General features: G+C 37.6%; 2 pseudogenes; one reads left to right on the top strand and one right to left on the bottom strand.

Moving 5' to 3' along the window:
* The first annotated feature begins 5507 nt into the window (after positions 1–5507).
* Positions 5508–6265, top strand: Rpl7-ps6 (ribosomal protein L7, pseudogene 6; annotated as a pseudogene).
* A 6643-nt stretch (positions 6266–12908) lies between these two features.
* Positions 12909–13030, bottom strand: LOC120096826 (small nucleolar RNA SNORA17; annotated as a pseudogene).
* Positions 13031–13997: the final 967 nt, after the last annotated feature.

Here is a 13997-nt window from a genome sequence, read left to right as displayed (position 1 = left end):
TAGTGGCAATAAGGGAGGTGTATAGGGGGAATACTAGGATGGAGGAGTAGGAGGGGAGAGAATGGGGGCTTATAGACAGGAAACCGGGAAGGGGAATAATGTTTGAAATGTAAGTAAAGCAATATATCATGTAAAAAATTAAAAAGAAGAAAAAATTGTATTTGATAAGGTGAGATATTAAGTGTCAAAAATGTAAATTGCTTTCATTCATTATATTAATTCAAAGTAAACGTGAACTAAATTCAAGCTGAGATACATGTCATTAACTTGTGGTCTGCCCTTCATGAATGTTTAATCTTGAAGGAGAAACAGAGCTGGAGAAAAAAACACTTTCAATTATGAAGTTTAAATAATAAAAAGCAGAACATTGAGGAAACTATAGGATTGTAGAACTTGAGATGATAAAGCTGAGAATTTTCTAAAGCAATGGATAGTGAAAACAAATTTCCAAAGCTTATTTTTAAGGGTTTAGAGAAAAAAAATAAGTTAACCACTACCCCTCAGTCAGTTTGCTTGGAGAAAAGGCTCAGCAATTAAGAATACTTGGTATTCGGACAGAGGAGCCAAGTTCTATTCCAAGAATGGGTTGGCTTACAACCTCAAGTATTTCCAATTGCAGGAGACTTGAAGTCCTCTACTGGACAATGTGGCCTAAACTTATATACATGCCATACACACAGACACCAACACATGCACATAAATAAAACAAATAAATACTTAAATGGTGGATGGTTTGATACATTTCAGATAATACAAGAATAGACAGGTGATATTTCATTATTTCTCTTTCCACCAATAAGTAAGATAGTTAACCACTCTTACACCTCTTTTTGACTGTACTAGTGGTACATAGTGGTGTAATAGCAAGTAGTTAAAACAGTTGCCAAAGAAACAGCAATAAATATTGTACATTTACATTATTCAATCACCAGATACTACAGTAAAAATATGTATAGAAACACTGAAATACTTTAACCCTAAGAAAGACTGAACTGTAGCAATGAAGACTACTCTTAAATCTGAATGTGTTGACAGAAATAAGGTTTGCGAAGAGTGTGTTAGTATCCTCTACAGTTTTGCCAAAGCCTCTGTTTCCCAGCAATTTGTTCACTCCAATGCTTGTCTAATGTCCATGTTAAACCACTTCAAAAGTTTTCTGTTGAGAAAAGCACTCATTGATATAAGGCATTTGAAAACCCTTAGAGGAAAATTTTGAGTCTAACTTGTAAGGTTTTCCTTGTTTGCTTTTTAATTCTCTGCTCTTCCTATAAGCCTAACACTATTTTTTCCAGAATAGTTTTAGTAAATCAGTCTTTGCACATGGGAGTATGCATAAGTGATAAAGAAATATTTCTCTTTGATACAAAAATTCTCCAGGGAGTAGATAGGCAAAAGAAGCCTCTTCCATGACCAGTTGTCTACTGAAAGGACTTGGTAATAATATATATATATATATATATATATATATATATATATATATATTATTACCTATATATAATTACCATATATATCATATATATATGAGAGAGAGAGAACACATATCTCCAAATGCTCAGATATAGGATTTCCTTGCACAATATTTTTCTAATAGAAATAAGCCCAAATAGGAGTATAAGCATTGATATATATTATATTATACAATTTCAAATTAGACCATTTGAGAGATAGAAAACTGAAACACAAATTATTCTTATTGACTTGATGACAATGAAATGAAAATCTTAAAATATGACTTGACCTCAATTCCTTTAAACTCAATTACCTCATGTTTCTCAACATTGCAAAACACACAATCATATGTATTACACTATGATGCTCTACCAGAAAACCCCACAACAACTTTGAAGACAGAAATCTCTTTTTTCTAGAGAGGTTGTACCAGTTTGCAATCTCACTAACAATGGAGGAGTGTTCCTCTTTCTCCACATTTTTGCCAGCATCTGCCTTCACCTGAGTTTTTTATCTTAGTCATTCTGACTGGTGTGAGGTAGAATCTCAGGGTTGTTTTGATTTGCATTTCCCTGATAACTAAGGATGTTGAACATTTCTTTAGGTGCTACTCCGTCATTTGATATTCCTCAGCTTTGAATTCTTCATTTAGCTCTGTTCCCCATTTTTAATAGGGTTATTCTGCTCTCTGGAGTCTAACCTTTTGAATTCTTTGTATAGTTTGGATATTAGCACTCTATCGAATATAGAATTGGTAAAGTTCTTTTCCCATTCTATTGGTTGCCGTTTTGTTCTAAAGACAGTCTCAGACTGGAGCTTCCTCAGAAAATTGGACATTGCACTACCTGAGAACCCAGCTGTACCACTCCTGTACATATACCCAAGAGATGCTTCAACATACAATGAAGACACATGCTCCACTATGTTCATAACAGCCTTATTAATAATAGCCAGAATCTGGAAAGAACCCAGATATCCTTCAATATAAGAATGGATACAGAAAATGTGGTAAACGTAAACAATGGAGTACTATTCAGCTATCAAAAACAATGACTTCATGAAAACCATAGGCAAATCGAATGAACCAGAAAATATCACCCTGAGTGATGTAACCCAATCATCGAAAAACACACATGGTATGCACTCACTGATAAGTGGATATTAGGCTAAAAGTTCGAATTACTCAATATGCAATCCACAGACCACATGAAACTCAAGAAGAATGACCACAATGCAGATGACTCACTCCTTGTTAAAAGGGGGAACAAAACTATTTAAAGGAGGGGACAGGGAGGCAATGTTTAGAGCAGAGACTGAAGGAACGGCCATTCAGAGCCTGCCCCACATGTGGCCCATATATATACAGGCACCAGAACTAGATAAGATGGATGAAGCTAAGAAGTGCATGCTGACAGGAACTGGATATAGATCTCTCCCTAGAGACACAACCAGAACATGTCAAATATAGAGGTGAATGCTAGCAGCAAACCACTGAACTGAGAACAGGACTCCTGTCAGAGGAATTAGAAAAAGGATTGAAAGAGCTGAAGGGGCTTGCAACCCCATAAGAACAACAATGCCAACCAACCAGAGCTTCCAGGGACTAAACCACTAACCAAAGACTATACATGGTCTGACCCATGGCTCCAACTGCATATGTGGTAAAGGATATCCTAGCTGGGCACCAATGGAAGAAGAAGCCCTTGGTCCTGGTTGAACCCCCAGTGTATGGGATTATGGGGGTCAGTAAGGGGGATGATGGGGAGGGGAACACCCATGTCCAAGGGGAGGGGAAGGGGCTAGGGGGCTTATGGACAGGAAACTGGGAAAGGGAATAACATTTGAAATGTAAATAAGAAATACCCAATTTGAGAGAGAGAGAAAGAGAGAGAGAGAGAGAGAGAGAGAGAACCATAAATTAAAAAAAATGCAAATCAACTAGGGCTCCCAGGGACTAAACCACTATGCAATGACTATACATGGTCAGACTCATGGCTGCAGCTGCATATGTAGCAGCAGATAGCCTTGTTAGGCACCATTGGAAGGAGAGGTCCTGCTAAGGCTAGATGCCCCAGTGTAGGAGAATGTCAGGGTGGGGAGGCAGGAAGGGGTACGTGGTTTTGCGGGGGATACCCTCATAGAAGTTGGTTAGGGGGTTTATGGATGGGAGTCCGGGAAAGGGGATAACATTTGAAATGCAAATTGTAAAAATCCAGAAAAAAAATCACATTAAAGAAAACGTGCCTAAAAAAAAAATCTTTTTATATCTCTCAATTCTACTCTAAGATAGTTAGCCCTTTAGTGAAGGTGGAAAATAACTCTCCATCTTTCTTAAACTCATGATGTAGCTGGAGTGACTAAGTGACTCTGTTAACCCTTCCTTTCACATTCAACACATTCAACAGATACTTGATTATATTTGATTATTATTTTATTTGGACATTTATTTTATGCAATTTTCTCGATTTTCTGTTGGTGTGTGTCTTTTGACAAGGAGTATTGTAGGTCATGATTGTAAGGCATTATAACATAAAGATACGTTTCTCAGAATATTATTAGATGGAAAAAGTAGAGTTGATGGACAAAGAACGAAATGGTGAGATGAGCGAAAATGGAGAGGGAGTGAGAAAACGTGATTACTTTCTGTCTTCCTTCGGCATTTATACAGCATTCACATCAAGCAATCTCCTGAGTCTACTGGAGTGTGACGAGCAAGAAAACAGGAATGGTTTACTTTCCCTAATTACCAACTTTACCCTGGCAACCATCTACCAAAAATAATAATAATAGAAAGCACAGTTTGTTTCTCCTACAGTTGGTTGAATTTAGTTAAATTAAAAACAAACCATTATTGACATTAACTTCAGATGATAAAGACCCAAAGCTGAGGTGGCTCATTTAGAAAGTTACTAAATTTCATAGCCACATAAGAAGCACCTTGTGTCTTAAATATTTTTTCCTATTGACTCCTCTTAAGGATTTTGTTCTGAAACCTCCTGAATAAAGCTATTGGCAATCTAGTACTATGGCTAATGGGGATGCTAGCCATTTTACAACTAAATGGTAAAATATTTATTCAAGAATTAGATGTCATCAGCCTTCCTTGGATTCTTTTTCCATAATTAATGCTTTGATTGATTAATTGTATGTATGTACTAAAAATGATGGTGTCTGGATAACGATTACTCAACCACACGCAGTTCCCCAGCCACAGCAAAGTTCAGAAATTCAATTATAAGCTGCTTCTTACGGTGCATAAGCAAACTATTTCAGGATGGGTAATTGAATATTAATAGCACAGTCTATGTGTGTTATCTCGGCAGCTTAGTGATATTTTGTAAAAAGAATGCCTAGGAAAGGAAAAGAATACAAAATATAGGTGGTTTTAAGTCTATCATAAATCTCAACTTCATCATACCCTAAACTGTGCTATCTTTATGATTTTTTCTGTAAATTAGAGATCTGAATTTTTTGATTATGCAAATTTGATTATTAGCATTCATGGACTGAGAGCAGTCTGAAAATTTATTTTGGATATGCTATAACTATTTAACCATTCTTGCTTGTCCATATCTTTGTCCTTCAAAAAATCCCAGTACAACTAACATTTTAAGAAATGCAGAAATATTTTTACATCATGAACAATAATACTAACAGGAATGCCTACTGAGCTTCATTATTTACACACCACATATTTGCTGAGTGCCTCCTAAAAGACAGACTTGAGAATCTAAACTAAATGTAGTGATTTAAATAAAATGAAACCCATCAGAAAATAGGAAGTGGCACTATTAGAAAGCGAGACCTTTTGTAAAATACCTGTTGTGGTTGGAGGAAATCACTGGGGGATCGGCTTTGAGGGTTTAGAAACTAGAGCTAAGTCCATTGTTAAGCACTCAACCTGCTGTACACTAGTACAGATGGTCCACTCTTAACTATCTCTCCCATGTCATGCTTCCCCATGTACCACCATGCTTCCAGCCATGACAATAATGGACTAAATCTCTGAACTGTAAGCTAACCTCAAAACTCTTTTTAAGAGTTACTGGGCTGGAACGATGGAGGCTGTACCAGAGAAGAAAAAGAAGGTTGACGCCGCACCAGGAACCCTGAAGAAAAAGGCGAAGGAATTTCGCAGAGTTGAAGGTGAAGCACCTGAGGAAGAAGTTTGTCCTGAAGACACTGGGAAAGGCAAGGAGGAAGTTCATCTATGAGAAGGCAAAATACTATCACAAGGAGTACAGACTGATATACTGGACTGAGATTCTCAAGGCTAGGATGGCAAGGAAAGCAGGGAACTTCTATGTGCCCGCAGAACCAAAATTGGCGTTTGTCATCATAATCCGAGGTATCAATGGAGTAAGCCCAAACGTGCACAAGGTATTGCAGCTGTTTCCTCTTTGGCAGATCTTCAATTTCTCAACAAGGCTGAGTTCGTTAAGCTCAACAAGGCTTCAGTTAACATGCTGAGGATTGTGGAACCATGCATTGCATGGGGGTACCACAACCTGAAGTCAGTAAATGAGCTCATCTACAAGCAAGGCTATGGCAAAATCATTTAAAAGCAGATGGCCTTGACAGATAATTCCTTGAATGCCCGATCTCTTGGTAAATTTGGCATCATGTACATGGAGAATCTAATTCATGAGCTCTATACAGTTGGGAAGTGCTTCAAGGAAGCAAATAACTTCCTATGACCCTTCAACTATCTTCCCAACAAGGTAGAAAAAAGAAAAAGACAACTCACTTTGTAGAAGTTGGAGATGCTGGCAACAAGGAAGACCAGATAAACAGGCTTATTAGACAGATGAACTAAGGTCTTTCCCATGATATTTTTATAATCTGGTCAGTTAATAAACAGTCACAGTTTGGCAAATGAAGAAAAAGAGAGAGAGAGAGAGAGAGAAAGAAAAAAGTGTTGTCTGGTCATGTGTCTCTTCACAGCACTAAAACTGCAACTTAGATCTGAATATAGAATACTATCTCATTAACACACTTGAAATTTGATTATTATTTGCAAGATTAAGTTATTTGTTTTATTTATATGACTTCTTATGAGTTCGTGCACCTGAGAATAAAAACGTTACCCAAACAAGGTCTCTTTTCCTTTTGAGTCTATTTCCCTTATTCTTTACCTTTCCCCAAACTTCCTGTTCAGGGTTATCATTAAAATTCACAGCTTTAAGTCTACATAGTGATGGAAATTTAGGCAGAAAACTTATAGCTCTAACACATATGTTTTGTCTTTCAATTTGCTTTTGGAAGATACTGAGGCTTTCAAAATTAATTGCTTTATATTTGATAATAACTATATTAATGATCTTTTGAGAAAATAATTATCTTTAGTTATCTCTGATCCTGCAAATTTTGAAATTCAGCATAGATTAGAAAAAATACAAAGCTATAATTGTGTGTAATTCTTATTTGAATCCATCTTTTCTGTTAAATTAAAAAAAATCATAAAAGTATTTAAATAATTCTTTTGTAGTTTGTTTCTATGACTTTCAATTTCATATGCTCATTGGCAAAATTAGTGTCAAATATGTCCAACTCTATAATGAGAATAGAATTTGATGAGATGAAATACATGAAAATTATTTTCATTAAGAAGAAACATATAGATATTTCAAACTTCATGCAGATACCTTTTCACAACATAGAATCAGACTGAAGAAAATTTCAGAATTCTTTTGAAATATTAAATTGCTAGAGTTCTTGATTGGCTAAATGAAATCTTAAACATAAATGGAATATTAATTATTGAAATAAGCAGATTAGTGTAAGAAGTTAGATAATGTTAATATAATCCCAATATTCTTTTAAAACTAAAAGAATATTTCTTTTAAACAAGAAATAACATCCACATGTTTGTCTTTTGAAGGGAATCCACAAAAAGCATATACTATATCTAATGTTTTTGTCTCATGACAGCCTTGACTGTGGAAACCTCAAGGCTGATGTTAGGCTATCAAAATATAAAGCAACTTTATTTTCATAAATAATACAATTCTTAGCTACTAAAGCAGAACTAGATTCCTGAAACAAAACAATTGATGGATAACTAAATAAATTCTAATTTTTATCAGCATAATTTTGGCAACAAAGAAATAAATAAACTGAAATAAAATTTGGATTCATTTTCATATATACATACATATATATATATATGTATATATATAATTTCAAAGCATTTTTTTACAGACATCATAATTTTATTTTTTATTGTCTTCTTTCTCTCCAGCCACTTAAAATTCTTTTTTTCTTCACCAGGAACTGTTTTATTCTGACTTATTTCCTGAAAATATGCTAAAGTTAGTCTTAGTTCATTGATTCAATTTACTAAAATATAGTTGTTCTGATTAATTATACCTTAGGTGACATTGAAACCACAGGGGAAATGAGGAAGAACATTAGAGAATGATCTTTCATATCACTACAAAGTATAATCAGTTTTGCCAGGTTTATAAATGCCTTTGGTCACTTTAAATCAGGTTCTAATAGGGCTTTGTCATTCAAGGGGCTCCTCTGAATGATAGCCAAAAGGAAAAGGAAATTAGTTCTAATATAGGAAATAGACCCATTTAAGTATCTTAACTCATGCACATAGCAATCACTTTATCTTAATCAGCAGTTATTCTCTGTTTTGAACAATGAATTTCCTTCTTTCAATTATTTTGCAAGAAGCCTTCTATTTTTGGCAGACAGGATTGATTTTTCTAAACTCGAATTCATGAAAGCACACCCTAGACATGCTTACGACTTTAAGACTTGGAACTTTTGTGGAATAACTATTAAAGTTAACTGATTTCGAGAGAACCTATGAACTGACAAATATTAACCTTTATAAAAGTTCTTGAACTGGTTAAGATTAAGTTATCATATATGTAAAATGCATTTCCCTTTGTGGTAAAAAAGACCAACATAATCAACGATTAGAAAGTTGTAAAAAATGAATGTTCACGTTTGATTTGTAGCTATGGGTGCCTATGGATTTACTATGCACTAGTCATCTGGCTCCTAATAAAACTGAAATATATTGCATCTTTTCTAAACATGTACAGATTTATTTTTCTTATTATCTCTTAAACAACACAAGTAAACAGAACAAGTACTTCCATAGAATTTTACTGAGCTATACGAGGAACTGTAAGTCACACAGAGAGGATTTGAAATATTTATTGATCTATAAACAAAATTCTATGCATTTTTAATAAAAGGACATTCTTACATTTTTTGAACAACACTGAGAACTGACACTATGAATATGCTCTTCTAGAAGAATGGAGGAATGATTATAATTAATATTTTTAATATGCAATTATTCATGTAAATTTTTCTCTCTGCAGAGTAATGTCAAACTTCAATATCAGCTACTAGACAAAAAGGCATTCTGTGACCGGGGTTCATTCATGATACTCTGCCTCTTCAGTGAGACATAAGGACAGCATCTGTTATGCACCTCATTGCAAATGTGTTGGGATCAAAACACAAGGGTCCTTGTGCTCCCAGATCTCCAGAGAAATCAGAAATGTTAAGTACTCAGGATTGTACTTTCATTGAGGAATATACAAATATAACAAACAAAAGCAAAAAAAAGAACAAAAACAAAACAAACAAACAAAACAAAACAAAAAAATTTTTTTCAAACAGAAATCTGGTTTATCTTTTGAACCACACCATATCAAACTTCTACAACCAGGAACAGAGATAGTTAGTATTCTAAATGACCTCCCAAGTTTATGAAAGCAAATGTAACAAAACAAAAGAGAATAAATAAAAATAAAAATAAAACGACAAGACCACATGTGATTAGATCCCAAATGACATCTATGCTATCTGTAACACCAAGATCACTTCAGACCCTTGTGTAGGTATGTTAGCCATTTCAGACAGTCTATCTCAAGAAACTATCTTCTTAGAAAAAATGGCAGCTACCTTGAGTCAAGCTTCCCTGTAATTCTGCTTCCTCATACACTGGGTTTAGATATACTAAGAATAAACTGCTTGATACTAGACTGCAAGATATCTTGATCCAGGTTGAGGAAGTCTGTGGCTGAGATTTTCTAGCCAAGCATAGTTTCCCTGAAATTATGACTCTGAGATTTAGTATTTCATGAATAAATGCCTAGACCAAAAGCTTTGCTAATTAACTCATAACTTAATTATCCACTTGTTCTATTCTAAGTCCTGCCATGTGGTTAATTAGCTCTCTTCAGATTCATGGTAGCATCTTCTCCAGAGATGGGGGTGGAATCTCTTCACATCTGACTCTATCCCAAAAAATCTTCACCCTGTACTGGAATGTGTAGGCTTAGATTTTTCTAAACATATTTTATTTAGGGTTCTAGGACACATCTAACTTCCTTGTAGCCCACCAACCAGAGGTAGGGAAAAAACAAGGTTTATAAGGATTGTGGATCTTTTAGAAGTACTTCTTTCATTTTTATTTTTACACTCCAGATTTTATTCCCCTCCCAATCCAACCCCCAACTTTTTCACATCCCATACCTTCTCCCTGCTCCCAGTATCCACAAGGATCTCTTCACCCCACCCACCCCACCAGACCTCTAAAATTCCTGGGCCTCCAGTCTCTTGAGGATTAGGTGCATCTTCTCTGACTGAACCGAGACCTGGGAGTCTTCGGCTGCATATGCTGAAGGCCTCATCTCAGTCAGGTTGAAGGTCCAGTGTCTGAGAGATCTCAGGGGTCCAAGTTAATTGAGACTGGTGTTGGCCTCCTCCTCTGCTTCTCCCAGCTTTTCCCTAATTCAATATAGGGGTCAGCAGCTTCTGTTCATTGGTTGGGTACAAATATCTGCATCTGACTCTTTCAGCTGCTTGTTGGGTGTAGGTTGATGTCATTATTCAGGTGAAGGCAGACAAGATAAAATGATGCCTGTCATTGGATGAGAAGAAAGGGAGATGGGAACAGATTTTAGAAGGAGAGGGAGAAGTAGAAAGAAGGAGAATCAAGATGGAGATGGAAAAGGATGACCCAGATCTGGGAGGTCTTGAATCACTGTATGTAGTTATATGTGTGTGTGTGTGTGTGTGTGTGTGTGTGTGTGTGTGTGTGTGTGTGTGTGTGTCACGGCTCACACTTGGTCTGAGAGTACCTGGGGACAGCATGGAGCTGCTGAAATAAAGATACCCCACAATGCCAATGTGGCCCTATGCGAGAGTGGGTTAAAAGGTACCACTATTTTTTAATATTTACCTCAACAGTTCAGTCTTTCAGAGGACAGTCATGATATTCATGAGTACCCCATAGTCTCAGTAATAGTGTCAGGCCGTGGGGTCTCCCCTTGAATTGGACTCCACTTTGGGTCTGTTGCTGAACCTTCTTTTCCTCAGGATCTTCTCCATTTCCATGCCTGCAGTTTTTTCCGACAGGAACAAATATGGGTCAGAATTTTGACTGTGGAATAACAACCCCATCCCTCATTTGGTTCCTTGTATTTCTGCTAGAGGTGGCCTCTACAAGTTACCTCTCTGCATTCATTGTAGGGCATTTTATCTAGGGTCCCCACCTTTGAGTTATGAGAGTCTCTCACCTCCCAGGTCTCTGGTATATACTGGAGGATTCTTCCAAACTCCTTCCTCCCAAGGTCTCCTGTTTCCATTCTTTCTGCTGGCCCTCAGAGCTTCAGTCCTCCCCCCACCCACCCAATATCAGATCACGTTCCTCTTCCCTCATCTCTTTTTCCTCCTGGGTCCCTTCCTTAATCTTTTTGTTGGCTCGTTGGAAACCTCATATCATGTATCCCAATCCCATTTAATTCATTCCTCCCTTCTCACATATCTTCCCTCTACACTTGCACCCTCCCCCAAAGCAGAAAAAAAAATCTCTTAGAAGTCGAGTGTTTCACAGTGTGCCCTCCAGCCCCTGTGTTTCCTTTTAAATACAGTTCCTTGTTTGCAAATATTTTTACTACAATGTCTTGGTCTGGTTATGCAATATTTGGAACCTCACTGGGATGCCTCTCTCATATCCTGTTGTTGCTTGTGTCAAGGAAATCCTATACTTTTAGACCTGTAGAATTTCATATACTCCAGTAGTTCATGAATGGGAGAGATGTTGGGGTGGAAGAGTTGAAAGCTCTGGATCTGGGCCTGAGAGGTATCAGAGATGGTCAACCTTCCAGGTCTCATGCTCATATGCCCTTGAGCCAGCTCACCAGCAACCTCACCAAACAGGGCCAGTTCTTCCCTGCTGCTCATGTGACCTGAAGGGCCCTGTCTCCCTCTCTCTCTAGTGATAAAGTCAGTGAGAATTATATAGCTAGATCTCCTACTTTTGTAATTCTGGGGCCAGCTTTCCTGTCTGCCACAGATGGTGAGGAACTAGGGAGGAGAGAAGGGTATCTTTCTCCCTTTTCTCCACCACCATCCAGCAGATAAGAGACAGGGCCAGCTCCCCTGTATGGAAGTTGTTAAGGTTGGCTCACATGCCAGAGTCACACCCACAGACAGCTCTTCTCTACTGTACTGCCTAGTCAAGGACCAGGCCCAGCTCTCCAGAGTGCAGAATGTGAAGGGCAGAAACAGTTTTTCTGCTCTCATGACCCTTTTGTGGACAACTCTTCTGTCTGCCTTGGGTGGTAACAGCAAAAGGAAGGGGAAGGGATTTCTCCCTTGTCAATGCCAACATAGAGTGGATAAGAAGCTGGGCTTGCTCCCCACCTCTAGGGCCAGATACATTATGCTGCCCAGGTTAAGTGCAGGGCCTCTCCCTCTGTGTGCTGTAGCTGATAAAGGACAGGGACAGGTCTCCTGCTCTCGTGATCCCAGGGCAAGGACTCTTGCCTACCGCAAATGGTGAGGGTCTGAGGGGAAGAAGGTATCTCTCTGGTTCACACCACCACAGGGAGCGTAGTTCTAGTGCCAACTCTCCTACATTCATCCACAACTCCTGAGTACTATGGCTGGATATGGGCAGTTTTAGCCCTCCTAATTTCATGCCAGTTCACCTATGATTTCTAGGTGAGTTGTGTGGCCAGTTCTGCATAGCCCTCAGACAACCCAGTAACCAGCAACCTGGTTTTGTTTCCTCACCACTGTCTGGTGTCTCTGAGTGTCTTGAGTTCTCTCAGGAGTTATTTCAGGAGTGTTATGCTCCCCTCATGTATTATGGCACCGGGAAGTGGTCATACTGAGCAGGGTCATGCCCAGGCCTGCAGGAAGCTAGAATAGTGTTCATCTTAGGCTGACTCCCTGTCAGGTTCCCATGGTACCAATCTAGTGGTCATTTCAGGTTCTTTCCTCTACCAACCCAGGTAAGTGGCCATCTCTGTCTTGGGCTTACTCCTACCTGAGGTCCATGGTCTCAGGTGGGGTACTTATAGTCTGTGGCTTGCTTCCTGTCCTGGCAGTCAGTTCAAGATGTACAGTCAGTACAGAACAGTACAGGACGGCCTGACACCTGAGTGGTTTTCTTTTCAGATTCACCTTTTCCAGGGAATGTTAAGCAAGTAATCATTCAGATGCCCATAGGTCTGAACTATAGACTGTGTTTTTCCTCTCTGCAACCTACTGACACACATGGGACAGCAGTCACGTCTACAAGGCCTCGAGGTGTAGTTGTTGATGGTTTTAAAGTCCTAAGACTTCTGAATTTTAAAAGATTTTTTATATATATTTCTGAATTTGGAACTGAATATGTATGAAAAAAGTAAAATATTTTAATACTACAGAGTGAAAAGAGGCACTGTATACAGTTTGATGAGTCATGTACCACATAAACCTTTGCCAATTTAGCTCAAATACCTTTTACAAGCAGTTGGAATTATCTTACCATAATTACAGAAGGCAGTTGCAAATATATTGAGATTAAAAAAGAAGTAAATTCTTCCTAATATCAATCAGAGAATTGTAGGCCAATGGGTTTGCGCTAAAATATTCCTAAGTACATTAGGAAAATGAAGGATTACCTCTTAAAGTTTATAGGTACTTTTGTTATAACAGCAAGTAATATGTGGCAGAGTGTTTATTATTTATGCTAATCCAAAAAAAAGCTTAATCAAGAGTACACAAATGTTTGGCCAATCATCAGGTCTAAAACTCTTCTATTGCAGGATCTGGCTTAGGAATAGTGAAGAGGAAATTTTGTTGTGATATTAATATTGAGTCTTTTGCCAAAAGCATTTTCTGAAAGTTTCCTTGCTTCACAGTATTCACTGTTTGTAACTAAGTAAGCATTTAGGGGATCTCCTTTATAGCCCTATTCAGTTATGTGTGCAGTGACTGCCTATCTTTCCTGACATTATCAAATGAAGAGATGTTTTCATTAGCCTGAAGCTAAGCTTCATAAAAAATTTTGTTTCAAACACATTGTAAGTCACCATGCTTTTCTAACCACTTCAAACTTAAGCTATTTTATTTCTCTGTAACACATTTCATACAAACATTTTTCCATCCAAATAAAAGTGCTAAAGCTTTAGTGTTTGTTTTTCCATTTGTGTATGTTTTAGTGGCAAATCCTTTGCCATCTTAAGTGACATTTAAGTAAAAATGAACTATTGTGGCTCTTTCCATTGGGAGAAATTTTA

The sequence above is a fragment of the Rattus norvegicus genome, chromosome 14 (assembly GCF_036323735.1).
Source record: "Rattus norvegicus strain BN/NHsdMcwi chromosome 14, GRCr8, whole genome shotgun sequence".
In the NCBI taxonomy this organism is placed as follows: Eukaryota; Metazoa; Chordata; class Mammalia; order Rodentia; family Muridae; genus Rattus; species Rattus norvegicus.
Note: the sequence above shows the minus strand (reverse complement) of the source record. Positions and strands in the feature narration are given on the sequence as shown.